Source organism: Hyperolius riggenbachi, chromosome 3, assembly GCF_040937935.1.
Source record: "Hyperolius riggenbachi isolate aHypRig1 chromosome 3, aHypRig1.pri, whole genome shotgun sequence".
In the NCBI taxonomy this organism is placed as follows: Eukaryota; Metazoa; Chordata; class Amphibia; order Anura; family Hyperoliidae; genus Hyperolius; species Hyperolius riggenbachi.
Window position 1 is genome coordinate 207917901 of NC_090648.1, and position 13867 is coordinate 207931767.

Sequence of the window (13867 nt, forward strand, 5' to 3'; positions counted from 1 at the left end):
GTCAAGAAACAAGTAACAATAGACAGATTAGTCACACCTGTGAAGATATTTTTTGGGTGGAAATAAATGACATATAAATGGTAGGGCAGCCTGATTCATAGTTGTATCTAAGAAACAAACAGAGGCAAGCTAAATAATAAATGCAAAAGACAGTTTATACAAATAACTTACAGGGACCCTGAGAAGTGCCATAAAAATGAAATCTGGACTTACCTGGGGCTTCCTCCAGCACACCCACCCTTCCTCGTAGCCCCCAAGGTCCCCGGCATTCTCTTTGTTCTTTTGGTGGTCCCGCTGGCGGCTCCAGTTATCTGTCGACTTCGGCTGAAGTCTGAACCGCGAATGCGATGACAGCCATGATGATGGGCTGCGAGCACATGCACGACTTCCCCTGAAGTTGCTAGAAGTTGCCAGATTACCGGAGCCGCCAGCGGGGCCACGGAAGGGACAAAGAGAATGCCGGGGGACCTTCGCGCGCTACGGGGGTTGTACTGGAGGAAGCCCCAGGTAAATCCAGATTTCATTTTTATGGCACTGCTCAGGGTCCCTTTAAGCTTTAGGAAAGATACATGCAAGGAGTCGGGTGTGTGAGAGAAAGGACCAAGTGAGTTCTCTTTTTTTGGCTGAAAGAAAATATTGTATCTTTTTACAGTTTTTGTAAATAGAAACCGATTATTAGCTCTTTCCAGTTGTAGATAGAATCACTATTTAGTAGAAACTCCCAATCCCGAATTAGGTCATTCTGATTAGCTAAAAAGAGCTTGCTGTGCTAGGAGTACTATTTGCTAAGGGCACCGCACTACAATACAACATTATCCATCCTCACAGCTGAGGTGTAAACCACCAGTAACAAAAAATAGGCAGGTAGGGACTCTGTTACACTGGAGAAGATGAAAATGTTTATTTCACTAGTTAAAAGCTTTTATAGACTGACTATACAATATTCAGTTATCATTTGACTATATGTTTGATCAATATTACGATCAATTATCTTACAGACGACTAAACACCAACAATGCGGCTCAGTCTTTAAATCTATTTTAGCTCTTAATATTGATTGGAATATTGCAAATATTTAAATGCACTTTAATTTATGATTGCTTAGAAATTTTGTTTGATTGAATGTCTAATTGGAATTTGTTTTTTTAAATATATGGCCACGCTTTAGCAGACGCTAGACCTAATGGTTCAAAAATCTTTACAGGGAACCTGAAGGGAGAGGCATACAAAGGTTACCATCTTCATGCCCTCATAAACCGTGCTGAGCTTTAGGCTTTAGTTGCTTTTGAGTTGAACACCTGCAAAAAGCAGACATCCAATGGAGTCAAATAAAAGAAAAAACATTTGATCTCAATGCTCATTCTGGGTCAGTGACTTAAATAAAACCTTAAACGGGGGAAGAAGTTGAGTTTTACTTACCTAGGGCTTCTTCCAGCCCCTGCAGTATCTGAGGTCCCTCAGTGTCCTCCCGGTTCCCTGTGCTGTGCCGCTGTCACTGCATCCGCTGTCCCAGCCACACTCCTAGATTGTGCGCCTGTAGCCAGGAGCATTCTGCACATGCACAGTTGGTACAACTTACAACTGTGCTAGAGCAGAACAGTCCTGGCCACAGAAGCATGATTGAGGAGGTGCACAGCAGGGACAGCGCATGCACCGTAGTATCCATCTCACCTAGTTGTGGGCTTTTGTTGGGGTCACAGCAGCACAATGGAGGGGACCTGGAGGATACTGAGGAACTTCAGATACTATTGGGGCTGGAAGAAGCCCCGGGTAAGTACAACAACTTTTTTTTCCAGTTATGTGTTCCTCTAAAGTATTAGAAGCAGAGGGTGAGCACAGACATTCAGGAACTGGTATTGTTTAGTAGACAATGAAGATGGCAGCTTCTGTATTACTCTCACCTCAAATTCCCTTTAAAAGACTGTGGGGTTGATTCACTAAAGAAAATAGCACAAGTAACCTCCTGTTACTCACACTATTTCCACATTGTGCCTTAAATGTAATGGGCTGCACACAAGAGCGCACGCTATGCTGCGGGTAGTGCATAGCGAGTGCTAGTAACGTACGCCGCCTCCTTGCAAATATGGAGCTCAGTGAGCTCCTTTGTCTTAGCCATGACTGTCCACAAACCAACTGCAGAGAGCTGCTGTTTTTTCACTTGTGGAGTGGAATAAAACAGCTGTTCCCAATTAATCAGGGTAGTTTGGATGCTTTAGAACAGCTTGGACTATTTGGAATGGTATAGAACTTTGGATTTTCCCATAGACTGTGACAGTTTGAGAACGGTATGAATAATTTTGGACTAGACACTTTTTGCTCGAATGTAAATAAAAGCTGAGATTTTTGTTTCCACAATAATGCCTCTTGTACATTGTCTTATTATCATTTGGTAGACACCTATGTCATTTCCCGTAAAAAAATGACTTGCTGGTAGAATAAAAGTAACTTTAAGTCAACATTTGCCAGGGGTATGAATAATTATGGGCAGCACTGTAGATTGTAAGCCTTCGGCAGGGTCCTCCTGCTTATGTCTCCTACCTGTTCATGCACCTCCATTACCGTACACCAATCCTATGGATCTGAGTGAACTTGACTTGCCTAATCTCCATGCTTCCATCCAGTGACTGACTCGGGGACAGATTTCTGGGAAGGCCACAAAGGCCGTGGCCTAGGGCGGTAAATTCAGATAAGATCAGAAGGGCGGCAGGACTTGGAGAGAGAAGAGGTCATATGGCAAAAGCTCTTCTGGTCCTGCAGAGCAGCCAGACAGCGCCATGCTCTGCACTTATAGCTGAATTCCAGAGTTCCCCAATTTCAGCAAGTCTCTCTCTCACAATTCCTGGTGTGTTATGACAATCAGCATCTGCTGTCCATTCTGATCCATTCCTCTGTATGATGGACATACAAGTTGATGTGAGAAATACCAGGGATGTACATTACAAAGCAGATAGAACTAAGTTCCGCTGAGTTTTAATGCAGGCATTCACAAACATCAGTGAGCTCTGCTAGTTTCTTCACCTTCTCCTTTACAGCTGTCAGACTGACCCCAGTAGCTGTTAATTACACTTTCTTATCTCTAGTCTACCTAAATGTATGGCTTTAGGTTTTTTTTCTTCTTAGCCTGACTCATTTTCTGTCCTTCAGTTCCTACCATCTATGAGAACTGCAGGAATAAAAATGTTGTTTGCTTTCCTTTCATTGCTAAACTGTCAATGTCACCTGAGCTGTTACTACCGCTATGCTAGTGTGTATGGTTTGGCATCCTTCTCCTTTCCTGTAGCAGTAGAGCATTGTACCATCTTAGCTATCAGCGAAAGCAGAGAGTTTTGAACCAGAATTATACCATTTATTGGCTTAAAAGAAAAAAAGTAATTTTTTCTGCTAAAAAGCCTTCTTCAGACTTTGTTCCTGTATTCTGTCAATATGTTAGAGCCACCACCAAATGTATTTTCAACATTCAATAGAGATACGTAGATTTTTCAGCAAATATAAATAAATATCATTCAGATGCTTTAAAGTGGAGCTGAACTCTTGAACAGGATAGAAGTATGTTTTTAGAGAGCCTGTGTTATTCCCCCTCATCTGTGTCTAATCTGAAGTTGTAATTTGAGCTCTCCCCTGTGTCTCCTGACTGCCACAACATCTAAGCTCATTTGAAAGCACAGGATGTTAACAATATGGCTGCTTTCATGAAAGCAGGAAGTAGACACTGCCGATTTATTGCAGGATTTGCATCAGCTGTAACAAATAAATGTTTTTCTTTAAAGGTTATTAAGTTGTTGTGTATCTTCTGAAGCAGAGAGGAAGTTCTGAGTTCAGGTCCGCTCTAATTACAACCAAACATCCAAAGTGGGTAATGAAAGGATGTTTTCTACATACCTGTTCTCTGTTTTGGATGAGCTTCTCTCCATTGAGCTGCCCTGTCACCTGTTTGTGGCTCTGACTGCAGCCAGTCGCACAGAGGACAAAGAAGATGCTCTGGCCACTTGCGACTTGTGCAAGTTTTCCGCTCCTGCCCAGATGTGCTCAGCAACCAACGCCAGTATAGTGTTATGCATTCTTGACAAGTACATACATCAGCGTCATTTCTCAAGTATGCATGTCTAGAACAATATTGGCTGCTGTGCACATTCGGGAAGGAGCGCAAATTGCAGGAATTATTGAGCAGACAGAGCATCCTCTGATTCTTGGCTGAATGGGAGGCAGAGCAGCACAACTGAAATGAGCCCATCCAAACCAATGATCGCTAGTCAGAGTGTTGGACAGAATGTTTTTTGGTGGTGGTGTGTGTGTGTGTGTGGGGGGGGTTGGGGGCGGTAGGTGACAGTGTGCCTAGGGCACTGGAAAGTACAAATCCGGCCCTAGACTGACTCAGCATTACCTTGTACTCATACTGTGCTGTGTGATCTGGTTTTTCTTGTATTCCTGTATTGTCTTATTGCTTGTTGTATGTCACCCCTAAATATTGTCTGTAACCTTAACTAATGTCCAGTGCTGAGTAATATGTTGGCACTTTATAAATACAATAATTAAATAAAAATATGGAAAATAGCCTTTTTATTTTCTTTAAAAATAGGCCCCTATATGTGGGTTTTATGGTATATGTCATTGTGGTACATGGTATATGTATTTCTGGCATGTGTTGTGTTTTTGTTTTTTCCTGGAACTATTTGTATCAATGGACACTAATGTACCCCTGTACTCATTCCCTTGGAAGAACATGGATCACTGGGTCTCCTGAACGTTAAAGTCCCCCACATGCCATTTACACCCCATCAACCCTCGCTCCCCTTTTTACAGTTGAATCATACAATAATACATTTGCATGCAGTAGACTGCCATCAACTCTTAACTCAAGTGATAAATGGAACTGAAGTTATATTATCCCTGTAACTCCTGTACAGCCCTGCACAGCAATAGAAATCAGTTTTTTATATCCCTCTAAAAACATCCTACCTATCTCATCAGCTCAACACTGGCCTAACTAAGTAGACTATCGAGCACAAAATGCCTATAGCTGATATTTAAAGGTCCTAGGTGGGACCATGCATCAGGTAATGACAGGAGTTTGCTACCACAAACATGGTATTTAGGGACTGTGGACTTGATTCATTAAGCCGCATTGCAGCTTAACGTGCAGGATATGCACGCCTTACTTAGCAGCTGTTAGGAGCGTGCCTTTCCTTGGTTACGCTAGCTACTTCCATAGAAATGTGCTTAACTTTAAATGTGGGCGGTCCTGTGTAGTATCGCTTCCGCAATACTTCACTAGCGGCCGCTACTATGACAATTAACATGTTAATTGACATAGTAGCGGCCGCTAGTGACGTATCGCGGTAGTGATTCTTCACAGGTCCGCCTGCATTTAAAGTGACCCGCATTGCTACTGAAGTAGCTTGCATAACTAAAGGAAGGCACGCTCCTTACATGGCAGCGAGCGCTGCTAAGTAAGGCATGCAATGCACGTGCTCATGCACATTAAGCTGGACTGCATTAGCAGCACAGCTTAATTAATCAAGCCCTATGGCCCTTGTTCACTTGTTCTCCTAAGTTTTCTCCTAGGTGATATTTTCACACCTGATCAATTAAAAGCTTTTTATGCTACAATCAAGCAATAAAATACCCCATATGGAGAGATGCATTTCATACTCTTAGCTTATTGCCAAAGCAACAGTACTACGATCTCACAGAAATCATTCACAGCTCATTTTGGTGCTGAATAGTTTTGCCTGATCTTCATGATGGACTTGTTCATAAGAGTAGTAGTATTATGGTCCTTGTTTTAACTCTAATGGTTGGGTAAATGTTAGGATTAAGTACATGGTGCATAAAAGGGGTTGCTAGGAGAGAAGTGGAACAGTTTTTTTTATTTCTAAATGTTGGGTTGGTTATATCACATTGGGTTCATTAGACAGAGATATGCTGGGACATGGAGGGTGAATCGTTTTTACATTGGTGGGTAGAATAGTATGAGTGGTATTATGAGTATCTTCACAATTGCATATTCTAATATGTGTAACATATTTTTTCATCTATGATTCATTACGTCTATAATATATGGTATTTCATGTTTAGAGTAGACTTGATAGGTATTTGTAAGGCTTGGTGGTGTATTCTCCACAGTCAGCATGCAACGCATGGGCTGACGTGGAGGAGGTACACACACTAGCACCAGGAAACAGGCTATCCCTAGTATAGTGGAGGGGAGGACTGACTCCAATAGGAGATTGTGGCGCACAGAGCCGGTGCAGATCTGACAGCCACAAACAATGCTTTCGTATAACGTCTCAGCGCAAGGTAGCGCTGAGCGCATACACCGGAACTGAGGAGATCAGGACAGGTAGACAGAATGAACGCTTGCTAGCTAGCGGCTACTTAGCGACAGCAAGCGTCCAAAACCAGACAGACTGGAATGAGGCAGCCAATGCGATGCGGCGATGGCGTGCCTCACAAAGACAGGACAGGACAGTCAGAAAATAGCAGGATTAAGATAGATGAACGTAACACAGATAAATATACAATAAGTATGTTTTCCTAGCGTATTACAATTACAGCTATCAATGAAACTATTTGTAACGTCTGAGTAACATATGTATATATCGGCAATGAACCGATATATGACATAAGCAGGAACGCTGACTAAGACTGGAGTAACACAGGGAACAGGACTCAGAAGGATTCGCTATCTCTTCGCAGAGATGAACGCAATCCACAAACGGTAACAGAACAGGATTCAGAAGGATTCGTTATCTCTTCGCAGAGATGAACGCAATCCACAAACAGGACCAGGAACAGGATAACTAGCTCAGCACGGGTGTTCACGGTACGCGCAAACTACCAAAACGTGCTGGAAAACTGACTAACTGAACACAGGAAATAAACAGTTCGTGTACGTATATATCAGCAACACTGATATATCAACGTAACACAAATACAAGGAAAATAATAAACGTGCTGGTATGCATATATATTGGCAATGAACCAATATATGATGCAAAGACCAGCAAAGTAACTTTAACAAGAAACACGATCGGGGGCTAAAGCGACAGCAAGGCAGGCTTAAGCTGAAGCTATGAAAACCCAAGGAAACCCTGCAGGAAGCAGATCTTTATACTGAGGTCATCCAATGGGAGCAGACATGCAGATTCCCACACAGGTGAATGATAATCAGTCACAAGCTGGCAGCAGGGAAAGACATACAAAGCTATGCAACTTGCATGGAAATAGATCAGAACTACCTGAGCTGCAGCACTACTTCCAGCAATAGCTGCTGCAGCAGCGATCATTACAATACCCCCGCCTTTAAAAGCGGATTCCAGACGCTTTTCAAAACTGAAATTTCCAACAAAACAGTCTGACTGATAATTCATGATGACCGGGACAGCCCGGCAAGACCGAATTCCAGAATCAGTCCCCACAAGACTGGACCCATCAGAACCAGAACCTACAGAACCATGCCCATCAGTACTACAAGCCCCAGTGTGACACCCATCAGAACCATGATTTCCAGAAGAAAGCCCTCCGAAACTCCCTGAGCGATACCCACCGCCTTCCAGGAACAGTTCAGAAACGCCAAAGCCTTTGCAATGCCCACCGGTACTGTCTTTACCAACACAAAACCCACTGTTGAACCAGTCCAAGGCACCAGGACAAGTTTTCTCAGAGACCTCCCAGAACACCTTGAAGCTCCAAAGAGATCCCCATAGGTCAGAATGCCCCTTAGGCTCACATGGAGAACTATCAAGAACCCCTATGGAACCTAGGGCAATTCCCGAGTCAGGGCCACAAGGACAAACATCAATATCAGGGCTTCCAGGGACCAGAACCATCTCTGGGCATGCAGGCAGACTGGCAATATCAGAACGTGTTCCCACTAAGGAAGCATCAGAGCACGCTAACACCTTAGACACACTTGGGCATTCTGGCACACAAAGAACACCGGCACAAGAGAAACCTCTGGGCATGTCAAGGAACTGTGAGCCTCAGGGTCAGCCAAGACAGGACCAAAACCAGGACTGGCCAAAAAAAAATCATCATGACTAAACTTCGCAACTACTGGACTTTTACACGAGAATGCTGGATCAGACTTAGATGTCGCTGATTCCAGCAAAGTCAGTAACAAATCAGATTCAGGGGCACTAACAAGACAGGACAAATCTTCTGATGTATGCACTGAACCAGACAGGGACTCCACAACTACCTCTGGACTGGACAGAGACTCATTTAATACACTGGATTGGGGCTCATGAGGCGCTGCAGAACAAGTCAGTATTGCAGCAGCCCCCACTGGACTAGGCAAAACTGAGGAATTCCCTGGACAGGAAGGGAACTCTGGAACCTCTGCCACAGCGGCCAGAGAACCAGAATCTTTCAGGATACAGGGCTGGGTTTCAGGAACACTCATCAGACCGGACTGAAATTCTGAGATTTCTATTATTTTGACCAGAGAATCAGAATTATCCATGTTACAGGGCAAGACTTCTGAAACATTCAGAGGACAGGGCTGGAGTTCCTCGGCTGTTACAACACTGGAGAGGGACTCAACATTGGTTAAATCAGACTGTGTACAGGGCAAGGTATCTGACACACTTGCTGACGAGGACAATATTTCAATGGCTTCTGCTTTGCTGGGCAGAAATTCATCAAGTTTTATTAGAGCAGACTGTAATTCCAAAACAGCTGCTAGACAAGTGAATATTACTGCAACACCAACTGAGGTAAGCAGTGCTTCAGCCTCCTCTGCTAGAGGGTTTAAAGTATCCAAAGTACTGGGTGAAGCATAAGACTCTGCGACCACAGCTTCACTGGACAGGATCACTGAACAGTCCATATTGCAGGGCAAAACCATGGAAGCACCTGCTGGACAGCATAATGATTCTGTGACCTGACTTTCATTGGAGAGATCTACTGCACAATTCATGGTACAGGGCAAATTTATTGGAAAATTTTCTGAACAAGGTAATAATTCTGCGATTTCAGGTTCACATAGCAGATGCTCTGAGCTATTCACGAAACTAGAGCGAGGTGTAGAAACAGGAAGATCAAGACACAATGTTTGCGCATCTGAATCACCATTCATTTGTAAAATTGGAAAATTCAGATGCTGGGGTTCTGAGTTTACTAGACAGGATTGCTGGGACTCGGAAACTGATGCAGTGCACCTACTGGCATCTGCTGGATCAGACAGGAGTTGAACTTTATTAACACAGGTAATTTCTGCAGAAGTGTTTGCAGAGACAGGCAAGATTTTTCTGGTGTCTGTTTCACTAAACAAAGAGTCATGAGTACTGGCTAGGCTGGACTCGGAAGTCAGCAGGACCTCTGGATTCTCTGCTGAGAAATTTGCGCAGGGCAAGGTTAAGAATGTATCAGTGGCTTCTGTTTTACTGGGAAGTAACACTGAGTTATCCATGGTACAGGGTGGAGTTACAGGAATATTCACAAGACATGGCAGGGACTCAGTAACTGGAGAAGTGGGACAGTCTCCAATTGACAGTGTGTCTTCCCTGGTATCAACTGATTGAATCGCATAAAAATCATCCAAAATCATTTTCCACACATCGATCAATGGAGCCACAAAGTCATACCCACACACACCAGTTTTTATTAGATTATAGGCAGACTTAATGCATGCATTCAATACTAATTCACCTTTTGCACTGTAAAATTGACAAAATGAACTTGAATCATTCTTCCATTCATTGACCAGAGCTTCCATCTCTCCTTTCTCAAATGGAGGATTCCAAGCATACTTAACAGGCAGATCACAGTTTGCAGATATGATTGTGGCAGGGACATATATTGGGTTAATTAGCAGGTGATTGGCAGATTCCTTATTCTTAAGAATCTCTAATACCTGTAGCAAATGTTTAACTGTAGTGTATGCAAACTTTCCTTGCTTCACAAATAAGTTGATTTGTTCAATACTCTGTAATATCTCCTCATAATCATACTCAGATAATTCTTTTAAAACAAAAATCTTTATTTTCCCTAGCCAGTGATGAAAGTTCATTAGTAGTTTCATAAGTCCATTTAACTCCCCTGAAAGACAATTGCATTTCATTATCTGTTAATGGCAGAATCTCATCATAGGTCTCAGTCGCTAAGGATAACGACTCTGCAGATTGGACACGTTTTTTAGAACGTTTGCGTTTTGCCTTTGACCTTGCGGTTTTTGATGATTTATTCAAAGCTGCAGGAAAATTATCAGTAACACTTTCTGCTTGCTGCTCATTCTTGCAAGCAATTGAAGGAGCAGCTGATTGGCCTGCTGCCAGAAGTTCATTTAGAGGAAAAGGCAATGGATCTATGCGCAACCAGTTATGGATCACAAACGCTAGAAATTCCAGTGGTCTCTCATTCAAATCGGAATGATTGAGAACATCACATGCCCACTGAAGCAATTGCCCTTTAAACAAAATATAAACTAGCTGGAGTGCCCAGGTTGAAACAGGAGTCGCTTGGAGATCGGGATTGGCCAGGAACCTGGCACATTCAGAGAAAAACTCATTTTCTGTTTCAGAGCTAAGTTCTTCTTCTTAAAGGAACAGGAACCATAATTAACAGTGTCATACTTTCTGGGAATCCCCCCCACAATGGGGATTGGTAATGGGGTTTTCATAATGTAAGGCTTGGTGGTGTATTCTCCACAGTCAGCATGCAACGCATGGGCTGACGTGGAGGAGGTACACACACTAGCACCAGGAAACAGGCTATCCCTAGTATAGTGGAGGGGAGGACTGACTCCAATAGGAGATTGTGGCGCACAGAGCCGGTGCAGATCTGACAGCCACAAACAATGCTTTCGTATAACGTCTCAGCGCAAGGTAGCGCTGAGCGCATACACCGGAACTGAGGAGATCAGGACAGGTAGACAGAATGAACGCTTGCTAGCTAGCGGCTACTTAGCGACAGCAAGCGTCCAAAACCAGACAGACTGGAATGAGGCAGCCAATGCGATGCGGCGATGGCGTGCCTCACAAAGACAGGACAGGACAGTCAGAAAATAGCAGGATTAAGATAGATGAACGTAACACAGATAAATATACAATAAGTATGTTTTCCTAGCGTATTACAATTACAGCTATCAATGAAACTATTTGTAACGTCTGAGTAACATATGTATATATCGGCAATGAACCGATATATGACATAAGCAGGAACGCTGACTAAGACTGGAGTAACACAGGGAACAGGACTCAGAAGGATTCGCTATCTCTTCGCAGAGATGAACGCAATCCACAAACGGTAACAGAACAGGATTCAGAAGGATTCGTTATCTCTTCGCAGAGATGAACGCAATCCACAAACAGGACCAGGAACAGGATAACTAGCTCAGCACGGGTGTTCACGGTACGCGCAAACTACCAAAACGTGCTGGAAAACTGACTAACTGAACACAGGAAATAAACAGTTCGTGTACGTATATATCAGCAACACTGATATATCAACGTAACACAAATACAAGGAAAATAATAAACGTGCTGGTATGCATATATATTGGCAATGAACCAATATATGATGCAAAGACCAGCAAAGTAACTTTAACAAGAAACACGATCGGGGGCTAAAGCGACAGCAAGGCAGGCTTAAGCTGAAGCTATGAAAACCCAAGGAAACCCTGCAGGAAGCAGATCTTTATACTGAGGTCATCCAATGGGAGCAGACATGCAGATTCCCACACAGGTGAATGATAATCAGTCACAAGCTGGCAGCAGGGAAAGACATACAAAGCTATGCAACTTGCATGGAAATAGATCAGAACTACCTGAGCTGCAGCACTACTTCCAGCAATAGCTGCTGCAGCAGCGATCATTACAGTATTACCTTGTAATGAATATCATTAATAGGGATTGCCTGAGGTAAGCAACATTCTGTCAGGTGGGATAATATTTAGCATTCTCTCTAATGGTGGCCATACATGGTACAATTTTTCATTTTTTTTCGATTAGATAATTTAGTTAGATTATTCCGTTAGATCAATTATAAAGATTTTTCCAGCATGTCCGATCTGTTTTTTTCTCGAAAAAACGGGATAATCGTTCGAATTTCTTGATCGAAAAAAATATATTTTCAACTTTCATTCGATTTGATCATTTAAATCGAATAAATGGGATAATCAAACGTTTTTATTGTACCATGTATGGCCACCATAAGGGCCCTTTTAGGCTTCTTTTACACTTAACCTGTTGCTCTCAGTTATAACGGAAAGGCAACTGATTTTCAAAGGAATTCCCATGTTTTCCTATGGCACAGTTCCCACTATACACGTTTAATTGAAATCTTTTTTACAATGCACTGCTATGGAAAAAATGCGTACTTACGCATGCTAACTCACACTAACACATACCAATGCATTAAGTGTAAAAGGGTCCTTACACTAAGGCATGGGTATGCATTAGTGTGCATTAGTATGCGTTAGTAGTTTTCTTTCAGTTATAACTGAGAGAAACTGATTAAGTGTAAAAGGGGCCTTAATCAGTTGCTCTCAGTTATAACTAAAAGAAAACGGATTTCCAAAGTAATGCTCATGTTTTCCTATGGCTTAATCCCCACTATGCGTGTTTTAACGAAAGCTTTTTCACAATGCACTGCTATGGAAATAACACACACTAACGTATACTAACGTGTACTAACGCATACCAATGCATTAAGTGTAAAAGAGCCCTAAGTAGTCCAGAGCCTCATCAAGTTGCTTACTAATGTAGTTTGTTAGGATACTGCCACAGTGTATTATACCTCAAAACTCTATGATGCAACCCCCTCCCCCTCCCCATGTGTCTGTCTGAGGAATCACTGGTGAGGTAGGCATGGTGAGAATTAGAATATTTTCCATCCCAAGTGATGGAGGCTGTGCCCATTTTGGAAACTTCCAGTATCTTTGATTTACTTGAATACATTAGTTGGGCGATCCTTGCATTTTATAACCTGAATTGATCTGCCATTCCAGTTCATCTCAAATATGTACCATTGTCTTAATTTATGATGCTTCACCATATGAGACTTTGCAAACTATGTTTATTTTACTTTTTTGTGATGATTCGGATATTATACATTTTAAAACTCAATAAACATTTGAAATAAAAATAAATAAATAAATTAAACGTTTCAGCAAATAAAAATACATGACATCATAATCAAATATGTGAAATAAATCAGTTATCAGATATGTTTTTAAGGTTAAGGTGTGTGATGTATCCAAAATGACACGTTGTGTGAATTAGTCACTGTTTAACTGGCGGGGTGTGTGTGTTCCACAGAAATCTGCTATAAAGGACTATCATCAAAATATCATAAAATGATGCAGACCAGAAGGTCATTAAATCAAGTTTATCTTACAAACTGAGTAATTACTCAGTTAATGATCATCCACAACAATAAACATATCTAGGCAGTTTGAATTAAACTCGAAGTAAATAAAAAGTCCTGAAACACAAGTATGGCATCTCATACGCATGCACATTACCAAAGAATACCAAGCCTTTATTTACAGTTATTTCATCTTGGCATTGTTGCCAACAATTTTTGTAGGTATTGAGTGCTGCAGGTTATAGGGTTAGCAGAGATTAATAAAGAGTAGACATCATTCAACACTCAAAACCTCATGCAGGACCACTTATTCAGCCCACAGGGACCATTTGAAGCCATCAGATATTGTTTATTATTATTATTATTATTATTTATTGTATTTATAAAGCGCCAACATATTACGCAGCGCTGAACATTAATTTAGGTTACAGACAATATTTAGGGGTGACATACAGCAATATGACAATACAGGAATACAAGAAAACCAGATCACACACCATAGTATGGGTACCAGGTAATGCTTAGTCAGTCACTGGATGGAGCATGGAGATAAGGCAAG